Source organism: Cryptotermes secundus, unplaced genomic scaffold, assembly GCF_002891405.2.
Source record: "Cryptotermes secundus unplaced genomic scaffold, Csec_1.0 scaffold22, whole genome shotgun sequence".
In the NCBI taxonomy this organism is placed as follows: Eukaryota; Metazoa; Arthropoda; class Insecta; order Blattodea; family Kalotermitidae; genus Cryptotermes; species Cryptotermes secundus.
Genome location: NW_019742961.1, coordinates 5,336,851 through 5,351,855, shown reverse-complemented (window position 1 = coordinate 5,351,855; position 15,005 = coordinate 5,336,851). Strand labels below are relative to the sequence as shown.

General features: G+C 39.6%; 1 protein-coding gene and 1 pseudogene across 2 annotated transcripts in view; one reads left to right on the top strand and one right to left on the bottom strand.

Moving 5' to 3' along the window:
- LOC111873411 overlaps positions 1–15,005 on the bottom strand; it is a 650,279-nt gene that overhangs the window by 391,652 nt on the left and 243,622 nt on the right. The gene's annotated exons all lie outside the window — the stretch shown is intronic.
- LOC111873412 lies at positions 6,056–6,174 on the top strand (annotated as a pseudogene).

Sequence of the window (15,005 nt, the reverse complement as noted above, 5' to 3'; positions counted from 1 at the left end):
GATCTGTAGCCAAGAATGCTGGCCACTAGACCAGAGAGGCGGTCAGAAACACAGTGTTGCCAAATTTACGAGTGGACTCTCGTTTCCATGTGTTGAGCAGAGCGGTAATTAGATAGGTATGCTCGGAAGGGTATTCTTACCCTAACATGATAATTCAATGATATCATCATATTACTTCGAATACAAGACAAACATTTTACACGTTTCTTTCCTTGTTGAGAAATTGGGGTGCGTCTTAAATTCGAGGGCGTCTTTTGATCGAAGAAATACGGTATTTGTCTTCCTTATACTAACCTAGTAAAGCAGAGTTCGTACCTTCTGAAACATTTTAATCTATGAATTTTGGCATAGGAAGTGTTTATGAAATTCTTACAATTCTCAGAAAAAACAGATTAATTCTCTACGGGAAATTATCCGATTTCTCTTTGTAGAGTACAACAGTGTGTTTTGTGAGAAATAGCGAATGTTTTTGTACTATTATAACTGAGGGTCAAGAATTTTCCCTTCTCCACGTCGTCCAGACCAGCTCTGGGGCCCCTCCGAACCTCCTATCCAATGGGTACCGAGGGCTATTTCCCCGGTAGTAAAGCGGCAGAGGCGTGAAGCTGGCCACTCACCTCCAGCTAGTGTCGAGGTTCAAGAAAATGTGGCTCTATAAATTCACTCCCCCATGCTTCTTCATGGCGTAGTGTTTAATTACGAGTTTAGTTAAGCACAGGAACAACTTTACCGTACTCTTTATTACTGAGATGAATATAAAGCTTGAGAGGGTTACAGATTCCTTCCCTGCTTCGTCTAACTACGAGTACCTTCAATAGTCTCCACAGTAATAATATAATACCCCATCTCATCAAATAATGTTGTGACATGTATAATTATGCAACGGCGCGATAAACGCCTTCTCTCTTAAGGTCAAGCAACAATAGGACGAATGGTTATAGCTCGTTGCTAGGCCAAAATCAGTGTGTGAATGGACTGACGAGATAGCTATCACGTGACTTGCTTTCTGTGTGGTCTGCGCTACGCTACAATAGAACTGTGTTTTCTGTGCATGGTCCGTGCCGAGAGGATATGAGAAAAAGGGAATGATATATGACTTCACTTGAGTTCCGAAGTTTCAAGGGAAGAGCATTGTGGCTAGAAGAAGAATTAGAGGATTTAGTGTGTGACGTTACATTTGCTATATTTACAGTAATCTTGAGTGTGTAAGAACTAATTGTAGTTACGACTAGTGAAGATCCAATAAACCTATTCACCAATCCAAACCCGCGTCTTAGTCATTGAAACACGTGATAATATACGTATAAATGCCAGTATATAATCGTAATTCAATAAAACTGTAACTTCGCCAGAATCCTGAGTAATATTCCCAAGTTGTGACAAAAAATTACTATTGTGGCAGCACAGAAATTCAGAAATAGAACGGCTACATTTCTTTTCTGGTTCCCCAGCCATATGCTGACACAGCCTGCTTGTTTAAAATGCAGTGGTTGTCGCACGCTACAGTATAGGATAACCGCGGTGCCCCAGGCAGAGATGCTTAGTAAAATATGGGCCACGGAAAAGCAAAAGAGGATGATGGGCTATGCTGCTGTATGATAGGTATTGGGAGATGCGAGCAACACCAGACTTACACTGATGTGGAGGAAACGTGTCTGTTATAACAAACCATCTGAGCATCTGAAGCACGTGTCCCCGTCAAAAGCAGCTAGAATAAGTTCAGCTGAAACGATACAAGCTTTTATCATTCAGTGAGTAATGAACCACATAAAGTCTGATTTAAAATTAAGGGCTTAGAAATAAGCTGTAATTACAAATGTTTTATATCAGGTTCCATTTCGAGTTGTCATTTGTTTCTAAATTTCACTGTGTTTTCTTTTTTATTGCCTGTTCTCTTTAGCTTTACGCCGCTGAGTGTTCGGGTTAGCTGGGATATTTAATGTAACAACTGGAAATACAAATTAATTTAAATTTAAAATCTATCTGGTTAGTAACATCAATTCTAATCTAATTAAATTTAATTCGAGGAACTGGATCCGTCTACACAACAATAAAGTAAATTGAATTTTAATGTAATGTATTAAAATCAATAAAAATATAAATGATTTAATAAATGATATTATTTCGTTCGACCATTAAATATTTTGGCCTTATGAATCTTCATCAAGTGGTTTATGAGCAGGTAAATAAATACGTAAATGAATAAACAAAAATAAAATGTATTACTCAGTTCAAATTTCACAATGAAAAATGTAGTAATAAATTCTATTATTAAGTCATAAAATATAAAGTAAAAATTGTAGTTATTTTTCTTAGATGTTTTCATTTTTACTCACACATATTTTGGAATATAAAAATGTAAATATTACATCAGAACGTACAGACACGATAGAATTAAACTTTACGTACTTTCGAGTTCAAAATGATTATATATGTTCCTAAGTAAGCGCAAAAATAATTTAAAGCTTTAGCCGATAGTGTGAGGTTACTTACACCTACTACTTTAGACTTTGCACATCACCCTAATTTATTGCAGTCTTTGAGTTTCGGATTTTTTCTATCGACGTTCACTTGACAACAAAACTATAACCAGTTTCAGTAGTGGTTGTAAAATATTCGGACGAAGCACAAAAATAGACTATACGTAATTAAACATGTCTAACATAGTGAAAACACACTGGGAAGCGGAAATTATGGATACATTCATTCTATACCTCAGCTCTAGATAGAGGTGAATGCTGTGCTTCATGTCCTGACTGCCTTAACCGAGAAGAAAAAGCCCCAGGTACAATTCTGAACACGGAGATGAATAAAAAGTTTTCTTCTCGCCAGGACTCGAACCACATTCTCCTGTCGTCAAGCCTTAAGTCTTGTCATTAAGTAGCCTGAAGAAAAATTAATCTCTATGGGGTAAGTATCTTTCTATATGGTTATAGGGGTACATTTTACATACGTAAAGCATTGATCTTCAACCGAGTTTCACTAAAATTAAAATGCATACAGAGAGAGTAAAAGAAAACTGTTGAGCTAAGTATAATGTAGAATTATTCACCATCTAAATTCTATAATATTACCAGTAGAACCTTCTCCCGTAAAGCGATGTGTATTTCGTCCCGAGGAATCGGGACGCAAGGAAATTCGAGTGAAACAATAAACAGAGTTGTGGGTTCGTTATCCGGACACAGCGCCGCTGCAGGATACAAAACTTTATCTTCTTTACAGCAGAGAACAGATTTGTTGACAGGAGAAGGAGAAGGCCATCGTCGGAGCGGTAGAAAGGATTAGGATCCTAACTACTAGATTTGTCTTCTTTAGTCAACAACCACTTACTGTATACTCTATCTTCCTGCTCTTTCACCAGATCTCGACTAGCTTCTGCCCACTGCCTGGGATTTCCGTTGCAACAGTTAACACTCCAGATCGTATCTGATTGTCTCTGAATGACAAATGAAGCACGTTTCTGAGAACCACTTCAGTTACAAGTTCTAATTTCTAGCAAAGAAAATGTTTCTTTAAATGTTACCTTAACTTTTAGGCTCTCTCACAAACACAGTAAAAAACTTCGAATTTCCTTAACTGGGTAGGCAAATATCAGCTTCACAAGAGGAAATATGATCAATGGAATTGTTTAGTTAATAAGCTGGTTAGATGGTTGGCTGGTTGTTTGACAGGTTTGTTGGTCGTGAAGAATACTATGTTCTGGAATATAACGCCGTTATATTCAAAGCCAACTAATGTTTAGGAAAAATATTTTGCCTCCATCTTCAGGGTCGATGAATAAGCCGAACAAGATACCAGCGTGAAGGCAGGTGACAAGAAAAGCTCCTCTTTCAGCCGTTATGCCATAATTTTCTTGCTGGGTTGCACCCTTCTTGTGTCTCATATGACTTACACGTGTAATTTATCAACAGCCTCGTATGAGTATAACAACAAATGTATAGTTCTTTTTATTCCGTTCTCTCTACATGTTTCGGTCCAATTCGGTCGTCATGAGGTGAAAGACAAATGAATTATTGATAAAACATATACAGACTTACATATTTTTCTTTAGCATTATATATAAAAATATAAACTAGATAAAACACAGTTGGACTGATCGGATTCGATCCAGTTATCAATAATACCCATGTGTAGTATAACAACAATTTCTGGGTCCTAGAATTCATGATAAACCTTAGATTATTTTAAAGTTCCTTGGGCTTGGAATCAGCTTGCCGCAAGACACCTACCTACGCAGGACAACAGCAACAGTAAATAAATGCAATCATCCATGCTTTCGAGTGGAATTTGAACCCTCGATCCCAGCTTTTGAGGGGGCCAAAACAGTTCATAATTTAAACTGCGCGGCCATTGTGATCGGTCCGTATGCAATATAATGTTGTATTATGTAAGTCAAGAAGATAAGACAAAATACATTTCTGGCCACTCTCATGTCGGAGATGAGGCTCTGATATCAGGTTAAGTGACTCTACAGTGTTCGTGGAATGGAGTAAATAATTGAAGTGTTGATGGAAGTCGAGTGATATTGTGGAAACGTCCAGAGGCTAGGGCTATGTGTATGTTAGAAAATTTCGGAGCACAGAGGGGCCCGACTGGTGTATCAGTACGATCATTTCATTGCACGAATTTCGCCGTGAGTTGAAAATCAAGTTTCGTCAGAGGAACAAACACGTACAATACACAAAGCTCCCTATTTTATTTTATTCATAAAACCTTATACTGTGTTTCCCAGGAAGAAAAGTTAATTCCGAGAGGCCATTCTAAACAAAAAGTGTATATTTACATGTGTCCTATTCCGAAAGTTCTCCGAGATAGAGTTATTTGACTGTACAATTCCAAAATGTTTGATAAGGAAGCGATTATTACGTACTGTTTCTAATATCAGTATACACTGTTCCAGTTTGCCTAGTGTAATACATTTTAGAAAATTTCAACATCAGTACCAATGCACTTTGCAACTCGAGTGAGGACACGACGTGTTGCTCGTCTGAGTGCATCTTGGCTTTCCTTTCTGAGGGCGATAATATGAAGTAGTTCTATCTCAGAAACCGTTCGGAATTGGACACATGTGCATATTCACGTTCTTGTTTAGAATGGCAGACAGTACAACCTCCCACAATATTGACCTTTCCACCTGGGACGTTCTGCATAATCCAAAGCTGTTGTAACGACCGTCTTTGTTGCTCCAATATATTGTAGTGTTTAAATTGGTTTTTTATTGCTCATGCCACTGTTCTGAAGATCAACGAAGGCAACGACCCGTTGACACCGTGAGGAAGTTCTAATTCACTTCGTTTAAACATTTGCATCCTGAACACTCTTCTAGAAAATATTAATATATTTCACAAAGTCAGACCCTCTTTCTTAAAATTTTAATGCATTTAATCACACAAATACATTCATATTTTATTAACGGGCTTTGTAACAGGCTTTGGAGGACCATAGGGTTGTGAGACATTGAGGATCCCATGTTACCTAGACAATCGGCTCAAACATGACGGTACGGTTGTCAGCCTTACGCGCCGGCCGCGCTTTACTCCCCAGAAAGATTCCTGGTACTTATATAAGCTAGAGTCTGAATCGACCCAGGGCCATAATGCGGTTGTAAGGATTAGGTCAATTGAAAAATAATCCACCTAATCGAGACTCGAACCCACGACCTTCCGGCTTGTAGCATTGTGCCTCAACCAACTACGCTACCGCTTACCCCGGTTGGGGGNTATGGACTGGATTTATCTGGCTAAGAAAAGAGACAAGTAGATTTCCCTTGTGAGCACGCTAATGAAACTTCGGGTTCCATTAAATATTGGGATATTCTTGAGTACCTGCACAACTGTGGGGTTCTCAAGAAGGGCTCGTGTCAATGGAGTTAGTTCTAATATCCCCCATGTGTGGTACACTTTCCGCCTATTTTATTCTACTTAAATTCATAAAAATATTATCCGGATGACTTCACATGGAATGACCCTAATATTTTTAACAATATAAATGAAGCTCTTCCTTGTGTAATTCTCTTCATTCTCCCAGTTCTGCCTCCCTCTTATGTCAAAATGCTGTCAACGGCCATACCATGTTGAAAACACCAGTTCTCTTCCGATCACCGTAATTAAACAACATTGTGCTTGGTTAGTACTTGGATGGGTGACAGCTTGGGAACACCACGTGCTGCCGGTATTCATTTTTAAAGTTACTTTTTCTCCGTATTATAATTTAGGAAGAGCCGGGCTAGCGCAGTCAGCATAGCGACTGCCTAAGGGCTGGACAACCGAGGGGTCGGAGTTCAAGTCCCGGTAATATTAAGAACTGTCGCTTTATCACGTCCAGACAGGATCTTGGGCTCACCCAGCTTCCTATTCAATGGGTACGGGGAAGGAGCTCTTTTCCCGGAAGTAAGGCAGCCTAGATAACCCAAATTGTGAGAGGTACCTACAAGAAAATAAATCAGCCACACACATCCTGTGTGATTGTGATGCAATAGCTTATTTAAGATTTCGTCACTTGGGTCAGTTTTTATGGAACTAAGTGACTTTTATGACGCCCCCATAAGCTGGGTCCTACAATTTATTAAAAGTGTAGGATTAATAAAGGGCGAATCCAAGGGAAAGCACAATAGATCATTGAAGGTCGCAGTGCCGGGGCCGGTTTTTATGGCCAACCCCTTACATACATACATGTACAGGCCTATTCCGAATACCTGAAAGCAATATTAGCAGTAGAGGTGGTGTGCTATGGGAGAGGGACTCATCTCTTAAAGCTCCTAGTTATGAAAATATAAGGTGGAGTTTAGTAAAGAGGGAAGGAAAGACAGCATGATGCTCTCTTGCATGTTCCGTAGGATAAGCAAACTTCGAAACAGGAGAGTGTAAGCAGCTGAAGGTAGACATGCATTAGGTTAACTAACTCCAAATAAAGCAACCATCTCTGTGGCTACTGGAGGAAGGCTCCGTTACTTTATTTATCCCCTCCCCTGCCTCCATCTAACCAGAGCAGGAACCCACGGGCTGTTACCCGATACACACGCTCAATCACAGCAACATGGTCGAGCCCCTTGGGGATTCGGCTAGACCGACCTACATTCTTTCTTCGCTCCCTTGCCAAACGCTGCCTGTTTGAGCTCACTCATTGGAAGTGCATGATCCTGACCAAGCGACGGACAGTGTTGCTTCTGCGATATATTCAGAATTGATGCATCTGTCACTTACATAAATATTTCTAATTCCCACCATTAAAACCTAGAGTGTTTGTGCCAATTCGGAAAGTCATGCTTAAACTTTATAAAAGTACATTTTTGTCTGTGAGCCGAACACAGTGTCCTCTAGTTCTAAGGCATGAAATGTCTTCGCCCGCTCGAATACTGGCATCGTGGGTTCGACTGCCCCTCGAGGCGTGAATGTGTGTCTGTGTTTGTTTAACGTATTTGTGTTTTTCTGGGTGGGTGACGGCCTGGCGACATGCTGAACCCCGGTCCAAGGAGTCCTACCAATTGTCTACAAGATTCATGATCAAATATCAAATGGGGTATTAATCAGAAACAAACTTAAAATTAGCAGATGTAGTTCGTACGAAATCAGTATCTTCAGACACAACAGAAACAAAGCTTGGTTTTCGTCTGCATGAGACTAACAAGGGTAGAGGGGAAAGAACGTGAACTTACGCGTACCTGTTTACTTGACAAGTCTCTCTCATTTGTTTCTAACTACTGAGAAAACTTTAGCAATATAAACTTCTGCAACTGATAATTTTATGAGATTTGGTCCTTGCATTAACAGAAAACAAAAACTCGAACCATATTCTTTGCAATATGTCTGTTTCATGACCCTGTTACAATGAGAAAGTATATTTTGGAATTTTGTTTTCAGCTTGAATTTAATTATCAGGCTGGAGTGATATCATCATTAACCCTTCGAAGCTTGAATTCATCTAAATAATGTTTAACAAGCCAGTTTCTACCTCACAAGACCACACTTCATTTCCATTACAGAGAGCATATGTTTAGCGTTGTGCACGTACGTATAAGGAAATACTTTTTTTTATAACCATCTGCGTTCCAAAAATACACTCTGTGAGCAAAACGCAGAATTCTGAATGTACGCCAGGGCGTACATGCATACAGTTATCTCTGTGTTATGCCCAACTGGAACATTTCAGTTAGTAAACTAAATAATTCAAGAGGCGAGAAGATATTTTTCGCCTTTCCCTTATTCTGCTCAAGTTGCAATGAATATAATTAATCAAAAGTAATAATATTTACAATTATAATAGTCGTAATGGAAAAGTCATATACAGAAAAAGATATTTCATTAATAATATCATAAGATTGACGTCCTCTACCATCTAGTGATCAGAGTTCCTGGCTACAGATCCAGAGATCCGGGATCGATTCCGCGGGTTACCAGATTTTCTGAGGAGTAATGGGTCTGGAACGGGGTCCACTGAGCCTCATGAAGATAATTGAGGAGCTATTTCAAAGAAATAGCGGCTCCGGTCTAGAAAACAAAAAATTGAAGGTCGTGGGGATTCGTTGCGCTGCGCTAAAGTTGGCACTAACTTCGCCGACAAGTAGCGGTCAGTCCGTCGGTATAGTTCGCTTGCGGACTAAAATCAAGAAGTTTGTTTTGTTTGTTATTATCATAAGATGCTTATAACAAAGCAATCCAGAAAAAAAATGGAAGAACATGGCACTTGAAGGGAACGATCAATTGACTATTTGAAGTTTAATGTAACACAAATTAATGAATGGTGTTTAAGAAAGAAATATAAGCTCAGATATATGCAAATCTCTTCATGGGGTTGAAGATTGTTTTCGACTACATGATATCAGCTATTCCACTGTGAGTGTGAACGTTTCATCTCTAAATATAGAGACAGAATGCAGACTAAGGGGTCCTAACACCGCAAAACTCATGTTTTTATTTCAAATTTAAAATTATATTGCTCACAACTGAATGGTCAGGATTTCCGAAATCCATTATAAAGGCAAGGCAGCGTGGCAGTTAATATTCTAGCAGAAGGTCATATGAGAGTTCATGAAATTATATTAGGATAAAATATATAAGCCATCTACATTCACTTCATAAAACTTCACAAACCATCATTTCCTTAGAAAGTATATCTCTTAGTGTTTGGAATATACTTGAGATTCTAGTAGAGTATATCGTTGCAGGGGAACAAAATCATTCTATAAACGCAACTTTATTTGAAATCAACATCTCGTCTAACAAAATCCCAATTAGATTGTAATGGGTTGTGAAGATGTATGACATTCGGGATTACGGTGTTTTTGGACTTCTGTCATTATCCCATATTCTAGAGAATATAACGCTTCGGGAACTTGGCCTGTTTCCGTCCTCAGGTGAGTTTTGGTCCTGCTATTGAGGTTAGTTCTTTCTAAAAATTGGTCTCGTGATTGATGTTAGCTCTTTCTAAAGGAACCATCAGATTAGGTGTCTCTCAACACCCCACTTGAGGACGGAAACATCAAACTTTCAAAACATTTTCTTCTTTAGAATTCCGAATGATTCACAACCCCCCCCCAAAACAAAAAAAAACATTAATCCTGAAAAATCTGTTTACTTAAGAGTGAACCACTCCGGTAGGCCTTGCGTGATTTCGTGTCCGGTCTACTGAAAAGATTCAAGTTCACTTCTCGTGATATACCATCATAGCATACATTTTACAAGATTTTCCGTACTAAATTTCTGTGGCCGGTAATTACTGACTTCTGGCACGTTGCACAGTGTAGTGTGGTTGGTATATACAACTCGTGGAAAAAAATCCTCCTTTCTTTGTTTTTAATTTAGAAGTAGCAGGTTACGTATCTACCAGACTACACGACGCTGTATCCCAGATAACAGAAATCTTCAGCTTACATTTAATATACAGCCCTCCTTATAAAGACGACATAATACCTTAACATAAGAATGTAGTAATTTATCCCAGGAATAAATAAACAGTAAAATACAGAATTTCTTCTATTCATCATAAATAATTTGGAACATTCAATGAGTTAATTTAAAATGCCGACTTCAACATAACTGAACTCTGAACTTGATAGAAAATTCTAACGAAACAACAAAATTATTTTCCCCCTCTGAGCAAGAAACACACAAAACGATCGTATTCAAGTGAATCTTTATCACCACTACCAGATGACGCGATTTCTAACTATCCTCCAGTATGCAGTGACTTTTAGTATATTTTGAGAAACAGTGAGAAATATCAAAACAAAATTCACAGCTCTTACCTAGAACTCACATTTTCTGACATCAGAATGTAGTCAACTGGTACTGACCTGAAAATAAAGATAAAGATTTCTTAGTCGCAATTGTTTTACGTTACAACTAAAGAACACAGAAATCAGTGTAGTAATGTAGAAATAGTAAGCAGGTCAGACAGGAGGTAATGGCTTCTAGCTATTCTGATATGCATAAGGAGATGTTTACTATCGCACTGATCTTACATTCTGAGATCAGCCATGGCCAATTCCATCACCGCCTTAAAACAGAGATACATAGTGAACATCACAGAAATTTTGCAAACATCTGTGGTGGGAGGAAAAGTCATAACCACACAACAGATATAGCACATACATCAAAGCGTAAAAAGTAGCCACTTAGTGCAAAACACAAAATGACCACTGTTACTTCTTCGTTTGACATCTGTAGAAAATCAGTCACTTAAAATTCGATATACTGTGGGGCCATTATGATGTAAAAATATGAAGAAGTTTGTGTGAGTAAAATTACATACTTGGCAGTGACACGACTAATTCAGAATTTGAAGAATCTCAGGTAGAATATACTGGCGGGAAATTTGCGCAGAGGTAAATCACTTTGTTGTACAACTGTTAATTAATATTCCCGTAAAACCTCTAATCAGGTTCAGGCCTTTGCAGTAAATTTGGTAACATAATTTCGCACCGAAATTTACAGCATTTGTTTATGAGAACGAAATAGAGTTTACAATGAAACGTTATACATTTGAGGGCAAGCGGTAGCGTCGTGGAAGGTCGCGGGTTAAAATACCGATGAGGTCATTGAATTATTTTAATTGACCTAATCCTTCCGGCCGCACTATGGCCCTGGGGTTCACTCAGCCTCTAACAGAAATGAGTACCAGGAATTAAATAAATAATTTTCCTGGGGAGTAAAGAGCGGCCGACGCGTAAGGCTGACAACCTTACCTCCACCTTTGAGCCGATTGTCTGGACAATGTGGGACCCTCAACGTCTCACAACCCTATGGGCCTTCACGGCCTGTTTACTTTTACTTTTACTTACGTTATATATTTGGCATGCACATTGCAGAATATTAGGTCAACTGAAAAAATATGGAAATAAATGGCCCTAACTTCGCTGAATTCGGTCGTTCTTGAGAAGTAAATATTCTCTAAGACAGTAAGAAAAAAAATCATACCTCTCTTGGAAGCAAGATGTTTCATTACCGTATTCATAATAGAGTTCGCCAATGAACAGTTTCATATGGAAGATTATTTCGGTTAATACTGCAACACTTTATTCCTTTAAAGTTAATTTCAATTTCATCTTTTCGCCTACGTCTAATTATCATTAATATTCTCCAAGACTTTCCAAAATATTTTTTATTCATTTATCTTTTCTCTAAGTTAGTCGTTTAACCATATTTCAGGTATTGAGACCCCTTGGTAATCGTTCCCAATGTGAGCTGCACCGCCCCCTGGGACGGCAGTGGTATTATCGAGGAGACGCTTGAGGTGAGCCACTTCGAGCGTTTTCTTCGCTTATTTACGACTGAAGTGACTTCAGACCAGACACTGGGAAACTGACATCACATCATCAACAGTCGCATTAAGAATTTACTAACAGTGAAGTAGATACTAATTATGTTAATTTATTATTATTATCTTCCTCAGTGAGTGGTGCAAACCTTTCTGCTGAAGAATGCCTTTTTATAAAGTACGGCAGGGGGCACGGAGGAGATGTGGGCCGAAAAAGTTTTGGAAACGTTGCTCAATAGCAATAGCTCAATAGCTTCGGTAGTTGGATGAGGAATGAATATAAAGCTGTTGGTGAAATGATAACTGGCATCGGAAGCAGAAGAATTCGGATAAATCCCGCTCGAATGCTATTTTGTCCACCAAAAATCCCACATGACCTGACCCGGCATCTAACCCCGGGCCGCCGCATTAGGAAACTACATGTTATATTCATCACCCCCATGCATGTTACATATATCGTCTATCTCATTCTACTCTATTTCACTGCGCAAATAATATACAAATTATGAAGCTACTCATTACGCAATTTATATTTATCATGTTACTACTTTTGTCTTCATTTCAAATATACTCCTCAGCGCCTTATTCTCATACACCCTCGTTCACGTTTTCCTTCATGGCGAGGGCACTAGACTCACATCCGCGCAGAACAATAGTCGTCCATTATCCACTATCCATTCATCCCTCATCCTTTACTACGCCCGTGAAAGGCTCCAATACTCTTTAAAGACACAAAGAATATTGCAAATATATAAGACTTTCTGAAAATCCTAATACGTTCTTAGAATATTGTATTCTGGTACCAGTACGCGATACGGTGTGGCCTGTGGACGCTTGCTGTGTTTCGGTAGAACAAGATGACTCCATCTTCAGCGCAGAAGATCTCACTTAATATTCGCCCTTATGGTATTACATAGCCGCAATATCAAGGGTCTGTATATGTAACATCATCATTCTGTGTTCGACATACTATATTGTGGCATACTTGCTCAAGACAGAAATGTGAAGCCAACAGATACAGTCGTTATTAGGCAATGGCTCAGTAGTTATCACGTGGTTACTGGACTGGTCGACTGACCGTCGGTCGTAACATAACTCCAACTTTAATTTTGGCAGTTGGCTACGAAAGGCGTACATGTCTAAGGGGGAATTAAAACCTTGGTCATGAATCTCGAAGATACAGAAACCTGGAACGACTGTGCTGGCGAAGGCCAGCAACAATTTAACCTACGGACAGTCAGTCAAAAACTATTGGGGATCAATCGTTGTTAGCTGTTGGTTTTAGAAGCTGGCAGCTGAGGCTGAGGACAGTTCGAGAACCCACAGGAAGGGGAATGTCCGCATTTGGAAGCCGCTACCAAGCGCCGGAATTAAAGACATGGCTGTGGACACTATGTGTCATAGAAAACTGTAAAGTGTAGTCACGCGCTGTATCAAAGAGTCCAATAAATCGAGTCATCCATCCAAAGTCCGTCTTTAGTCACACCATATCACGTGAAAATATTTCCTTGTATGGTATAAGATACCAATGCGGTCCAGGACCTCCTGTTTTGGGGATTTCGGAATACTGTTTAAAGAATTTGGCAGGACTCCTTGGACGGGCGATCGAGTCTTCGCAAAGTTCTGCTTATATAGAAGAAAGCAAAACTCGGATCCATCCTTCGAGTGGGATTCTAAACCAGCACTCCATTTTTCGAGAGATAGAAGATATTGCATACGTTGTGCTGTGCGGCCACTATTGTCGGTTTGCTGTACCTACGAGTATAACTTCTATCAATCCTGAACAAGGCAGGATGGCATTGGCTTTAAATCAATAGACCAATTCAATTAGGCTATACATATATCTTCAATGGTCTGTGATGAGTTCCTCTAGCCACCTGCTGTGTACTGATGTATGACCACCACTGGGTGAAAGGACGCTTTTAGCAGCACCCCATAAACATTCTGTTTACTTTCCTTATACTCGTAGTGTCGCCTGCGCTGTACAGTCATGTGCTGAGAAGTTATTAAAGAATGTCACGTATTCATTATTGCATTTACAGCCTGTGCTCAGTAAAATTCATGTCCAAGTTGTTTCCCGCTCTAACGTCTGTTAGTATGTAAGGGGCATGATCCTGCCCTTACTGCCTCTCCAGCATTAACTCTATCTGACCCAAGAAACTAAAAATAAATAAACTTTATGCAGTAATAAGGTATAAAAATATTCCTATGTGGGTGTATAGATCCACACTTTCTTGACTTCGGCACTAGTTGGAGGTGAGAAGTCAGCTTCACGCCTCGGCTGCTTTACCCTTGTAACCGTTCATTCTAATTGGTGGACTATTTGTATTAATTAAATCTATATTAAGTTAAGATTACAAAAATACAAACAAAGAGATCCGGCTGATAGCCAGCTCTTACACGCAGAAGGGACATAGTTCAAGTTCTGCTATGTGGACAGGAAGTAACATCTGGTACTTTCCTGGAATTCTGGCAGTTTCAGCAAAGTAGAAAAGTCTTTGAGAATTTGAGATCTGACAGTTCGGAACTTAAAAGTGGGACGGCCGGAGCCTCATGCCCTCATCGTAATGCATCAAGGGGCTGTCAACCTTACCGTGAGGTCAGCATCTGCCAGAATCACATAGCAAAGCAACATGATTGGAAATTCAAAATTTAGGGAACCTCCTAGTTTGAAAACTTAACCAATGGCAAAAGTGGAGGAGTGGATTTCTCTTGGAGTGTGTCGTTCGTGGACCTCAGGATTCGGAGAGAGTGCATTCCACCTCAAGGAGTCTTCATCCAACTTTCGGCGAAGTCAGTTTCAAATTTACAACTACGTTCCTTCAGAAAAGAAAGTATTACATGTTAAATACAATTAACTGTAAACATTAGTTTCCGTAATATTCAGTGAACGGAAGTGAATTAAATAATTAGTAAGTGCAGAATTCGGAAGTGGTGTATGTGATTGTAGCGTAAGGTTCTTCCTGCCCTGCCTGAGCCAGGCCCGTATAAGACCCCGGGATAAGAACTCACCTCTACCAGTTACAGAGCAGAACCCAGATACTCCCGTCTTTACCTACTTGCGAGACACCTAAGGGTGTACAGAAAGCGAACTCTCGCCTACCAGCACCAACAACACAATTCTCCTCCCTTCCTACCTAACTTCTCGACATCTACGTGAAGAGGGAGGACGGTGATAAGTGGAGCACAATGTAGGAGCAATGGCGGACGGTGATAAGGGCAACCAACGTAAAGGGGCCAACGAAGTAAGC